We start from the raw sequence: 5,923 nt of genomic DNA, 5'->3' as shown, positions 1-5,923 counted from the left end.
CCCACACTCAGCCCTCAGCCTCCCACACTCACCCTGAGCCTCCCACACTCAGCCCTCAGCCTCCCACACTCAGCCCTGGGCGAGTATCACAGCGTGTGGATGTGGTTTAGCACACTCCCCCCTCACCCTGTGCTCCCTCTACCCTTCCCCCAAGAAGGCAGGGATTCTAGCATGTTTTCCTATTTGTGGAGCCAATGGCACAAGGAGGCATCTGTAAAGGGAGAGATGGGAGCTGAGCTGTGGCTGAAGGAAGGAGGGAATGAGTGCTGGGGCTCGGCCATCTCTGCCTCTATGGGGATCTAGTAACTGGGATCCCTTCTTCCTGTTTCAGGGCTAGAGCCCTCTCTTCCCCTGCCCAGCTCAGTTTAGACACTTGGGGTTTCAGGAGCCTCAGTCACAAGGAAGTGGAAATGGGCTGAGAGGAAGGTGGGAAATGCAGAGGGAACCTGAGTGAGTGCTGCTCAGAGGACGTGCCCAGGAGTTGGGGTCTTGGGAGCAGGTCTGTGATGAGCTTTACTCCCCACCCCCTCCAGACTCCCATGGGGCCCTGAAGCCCCATTGGCTCCCCTAATCTCTCCAAGCTGCCTTCCCCCCTGGCCAGGTCATTTTCAATGTCTCAGATTGCAGCATCCCTCTCTCCAGGAATCACCTGCTCATCCTCACCCTCTGCCTCCCTCCCAGCTCTGTGTGTCCCCCTAGAGAGTGGCTGTGGGGAGGGAGAGGTACCCAGGCCGCAGGCTGCTCTGACACCTCCCTTGTCACCCTGAGAAAAACCCCGGATGTCACCCGAACTCGGGTCCTTGTGTCACCTGGGGAAGTCACTGGAATAATGCAAAGTCAGTCTCCTGGAGGGGACAGACAGGGTGGTCTCTTGGGGAAGAGGTGGTGCAAATGGCTTATAATTAGATTGCAGACACAGTTGCACAACTCTAAGTTTGCCAAGAACCATGGGAGGTGCAGCTTAAAACAAGGAAGGTGTGACATTGGAGATGTCCTCATGATGGAGCCTGAGATCCTGCTCTGCTTCCTCCCAGGGGCCCTGCCCATACCCTCCCTCAGGGCTGATCCAGGCCCTGTGGTCCCCCGGGGACAGCCTGTGACCCTCGTGTGCCGGGGCCCAGCTGGGGCTAAGTTCTTCCGACTGGAGAAGGATGGAAGAGATGCATATCCTGATCAGAAAAGTGTGTCTCAAGATGGTTTGCAGGGGACAGAAGCCAGATTCCACATCCCCTCAGTGAGTGAAGATACCACTGGGAGTTATTTCTGTCGCTATAGCATAGGATACATGTGGCAAAACTCACCTATCTGGTCTAAGCGCAGTGAGCCCCTGGAGCTGCAGGTGACAGAGGAGGCCGTCTCCACTCCAACCTCAGGTGGGTCCCAGGGCCCTGCACCCTGTCCCAGGCCTGTCTCTGTCCTCGGGCTCCCTATTCTCCATCTCACCCCCAGTCCTGGGGCTCCCCTCCCTCTGCACACATGACCCTCAGCCTTCGCCCCTGGCTCAGGGCTCTAACATCTGGCCCCATCTGGACACCACAGTGGCCTGGACCCTGAGCCCCGCATCAGAGGAGACACAGAGCTGTCCTGCTGGGCTGTGTGGGGCCTGAGTTTCCAGCCACCAGGTGGGGACAGACCCCTTCAAGGGGCCTGAGTCCTTCCCCTCAGGATGGCGGTGCCCTGCCCTTTCCCGTGGCCGGGCTCTGTGGGGCCCAGGCAATGTGTGCCCTGCGGTCCGCCCTCCATGGGCAGGTGGCATCGTCCGGGGGCATGACCAGGGCTGGATGGTGCTTTGTGGCATTTTTTGGGTCAGGCTGCCAGCCGACCTGGTGTGGTCAGACCCTGAGATGAACTGGAGTCAGGGTTCAGAAAGGACATGGAGAGGAAGAGAGGGAGGGAGGGAGGAAGGGAGGGAAAATCCTTCCTTAAAAACCAAGTGACTTCTCTCTCCTCTCTCTTCATCCTGCTGTGACTCAGACATCCATGGGTGGGAGCAGATGCCCTGTGGTAACCCCCATCCACCAACCTGGCGGTGTCCCCTAGTTCACTCTGACCCTGTGATCCTCCCTGCCCTGGGGACTGTGGGTGGCTCAGTGGCTGGGTGAGGTGAGCCCAGAGTCCAGGCCCTGTGAGCCTGTGGCCAGGTCAGGGGGCTCCCACACTGTGTGTCCATGGGCCAGGACCAGCTGCCCTGTGCTAATGTAGGGAGGGTGGTGGGACATTCTGAGGGGTGGCCAGCTCCACAGACAAGTGGAATCAGAGCTGGTGCCACCCCAGTGTACTCCTCACTCTGTGCCCTTTTTGGGAGGTGTCGGGGGTGTCCTCTATACTGGGAGGTGCAGAGAAAGAGGCCAGGTGAGGGCGCCTGTTGGCGGTGAAGGGCCAGGTGAGTAGGGCAGGCAGAGTGGAACTTGGGCTCAGTGCTTGCCCTGCCCTTTTCAGGGGAGCCCCTGGAGACCTCAACTCTCACCATGAATGTGGGCCGGGAGGGGGACCAAAGCCCGGGCGTCCCCTCCTCGGACTCTCCTGGGCAGTGGGCAGTGTGGTGGCCGTGAGCAGGGGCTCTGCCTCTCTCATGGTGGGGCACACAGGGAGGGCAGTGACATTTACATCCTCAACAGCAAGAGACCAGTTCAACCCTGGCCGGTGAGGGGACTGGGGGGGGTTACGGGGGGAGACGGGGAGGTGCAAGGGGGGGCGGTGAGAGCCAGGAGGGAAACGCCTGAGCTCCCTGCTGGAGTTTGATGAAATGCAGGTTTGCATTTTGCAGCTGGGCCTGCCCTGGGGTCCTCTAGGTGACTGGCTGTGGCACCTGGGGACGAGCACCTAGGGCTCCTGAGGTGCTGCAGGTGGAGGTATTCCTGGGGGAGGGGCCTGGGTGCTCCCCATGGAGGGAAGTTCCCTGAGGGAATCAGGAGGAAGGGTGTCCAGAGAAGGGGAGCAGCTGCCTGAGACTTCTGTCACCGTTTTCTGTCTCCTAGCAACACGCCCTGCCCTCACCCTCCCACAAACTGAAGTGAAACCTTCACCCACAGAATCGGCCTCCCAGACAGGTCAGCCATCGGGGAGTGTGCACAGGGGTGTAGAGGGAGGGGCAGGTCCCCCCCATTGTGTAGAGGGAGGGTCAGGTCCCCCCCATTGAGAAGGCGCTCCAGCCTCCTAGGGCCTGGCCTGGCCCAGTCATGTCCACCTGTCAGTGACCTCTGCTCTCTGCTTCCAGGTCCCGCCTCCCGGGATTACACGGTGGAGAACAGCCTCCGCCTGGGCCTAGCGGGCGTGGTCTTGCTGATCCTGGTGGCGATTCTGGTGGAAGCTGGGCACAGCCAGTGCAGGTCCCCACAGGGACCACATGAATAAATACAAGGGAGCCCCCCAGAGAGAGGGGACCCCAGGGCCCCAGGAGGGACCTCCCCAAGGGCCCCAGGCTCACGCTGGAACCCAGATGACCAGAGCCGCCCCCGCTGTTGTTCATGGACAAGAGAACCCAGGCCCACGTGGGTTAGGATGCTTGGCCTCAACCTTCATCTTCTCAAGACGATTGAGAGGAGTCAGCTTGATTGACAGGCAGGCAGACAGGGCACTGCCCCAGGGGAAACAAAGGCAGGTGGCACGGAGGCAGGGCAGACACGGCCACGTGAGCCAGCCTGACCACGGAAGCCAACCGCGTTGTAAAAACAGGATGATTTTAGACTCAGAGGGGAGACACGTGAAACTAGGAGGTGCTGCAACAATAAGGTGTGCTGAGGCATAGGAACCAGGTAGGTTCAGGTCTGCTTCTGGGCAAGAACAATTGAGAGAATCCATCAGGTGGCCACAGGGGGAGATAGAGAGCAGGTTTGTAGGAAATATATACCCCTAGACCACAGGCTTCAGTGGCCACCATGACTGATCCTCTTCCCATGTCGGAGTCTCAATCTGCTTGCAATAAAGTTTCCATGCTTTTGCTTCAATCTTGTGGTGTAAGATTTCATTGTTCAGGGTCATTGGATACAATCTGGGGCGGGAACAAACCTCAGCTCACTGTTCAACGTATCACCATGATCCCCAGCCCAGCCTACCCGGGGCCTCTAAGACATGGGAGGGAAGCAAACCGCCCTCCATCAGGTGGGTGGGCCTCCTCACATGGGCTGAAGAGAACAGGACTGACCCCGGATGCTGTGGACCGACTTCCTGGGGCTTGAGCTGCAGCAGCAGCTCCCCTGGTCTCCAGCCGCCAGCCCTCCCTGCAGATTTTGCACTTGCCAGACTCCTGGATTGTGTGAGCCAATCCTGCCACAGACATCTCTCTGTATATACAGGCCTTTTGGTCCTGTGTCTGTGACAGACCTGCACAGGTACAATGGGCACCCTATTTCTTTTGGGGGTTTGGGGGAGATGAAAATAATTTAAAATGAAGTAGATGCAATGGCTCACAGGATGGCGAATGGACAAAATGCCACTCAGGAGTCTCAGGCCTTTCCCTCCAGGTCCTGACTCTCCTCTGTCTCCTCCTCCTGGGGGGCCCTCCCCTGGGAGGTCACAAGGAGGCGCCTCAGTGTTGTGAGGGGGGAGGGTATGGACCACCTTCCCTAGGACAGTGTCTGTGTTCTGTGCCCTAAATGGACCCACCAATGCCTATCTTCATCCAGACGGGATTCCAGCCACCAGCCCAGACCCCTGTGGTTCTGTGAAAACTCAACCTTCCCAGAAGCCCTGTCCACCAGCGTGTGGACAACATGACTGTTTCTTCAGTGCATTTGCTCCTGTGGATTTGGGGGCTTTCAGTTTGAAATAACCAGAGGCAGCTGGGAGGCAGGGGAGTGTGCGGGTGGCAGCCAGGGTCACCTGGCACTGAAACCAGGGCATGGAGCCTGAGCCCGGTGCCACCTGCCTGCAGAGCATTGGGGGGCGGACTGAGTCCTTCCCGTGTCCCCCCCACTCCCTGTGCTGCCCCAGTAACAGCATGGAGGTGTCAGGACAGTTCTATGGTTTCCTGTTTGCAGGTGAGAAACTGATGCATTTGCAAAGGAAATGTGTGGTTTGGGGACAGTCTGCTTGTGAGGGCCAGATGACAAGCCATTAAGTTTCCCTGCCTGTATGGTCTGCCTACGTTTCTATGTATCTCAGTATCTATCATTGTATCTTTATATCTATCTATGTAACTATGTATCTATCTAATTATCTATGTATCTGTCTATTTGTGTAACTATGTATCGAAATAACAATATATTTATGTAACTGTGTATCTATCTAAATATCTCTTCAACTCCCTATTTGTATAATTATGTACCTGACAACCTGTATATCTATCGATGTAGCCCAGTATGTATTTATGTAACTAAGTACCTTTGTAACTATCTCTATATCCATGTTTGCATCTATGTATTTATCTATGTAACTATCAATTTGTGTATCTGTGTAACAACTTATATATCTATGTATCTGAGTACCCAGCTATCTAGGATCTATCTAGGATCTATCTATCTATCTATCTATCTATCTATCTATCTATCTATCTATCTATCTATCTATCTATCTATATCTTCTATGTCTGTCTATCGCTGGTGAATTAATACCAGCGATGGGTTTGATCTGGTCAGGGGTTTAGCCTGGTTAAGACGTATATCGCTAGAAACTGCTGTGTGAAAAATTAAAATTTACTTTTTCATATACTTTGACCAAGGCCTCTTGGACCCAAAAAGGGGAAAACAGATTTGTGCGTAGTAGCACCTGCCTCCCTTCCTGAGAACCACGGAATGACGCACATGACTTGGTCCTTTAAATCGCCCTGCACATTCCTGGACTAAAGGACTCTCACTCTCTCCCTTGGGGAAGGTCGACAGAGAGGGTGGGGGGTTCGAGAAACCCCCGGCCCTCCACCTCCTGGGTCTCGGGGAATCTTGATGTGAGGAACCGTCTTCAAGGGACCAACGGGGGGGAACTGGGG

This window comes from Myotis lucifugus, unplaced genomic scaffold (assembly GCF_000147115.1).
Source record: "Myotis lucifugus unplaced genomic scaffold, Myoluc2.0 scaffold_793, whole genome shotgun sequence".
NCBI lineage: Eukaryota > Metazoa > Chordata > Mammalia > Chiroptera > Vespertilionidae > Myotis > Myotis lucifugus.
Note: the sequence above shows the minus strand (reverse complement) of the source record.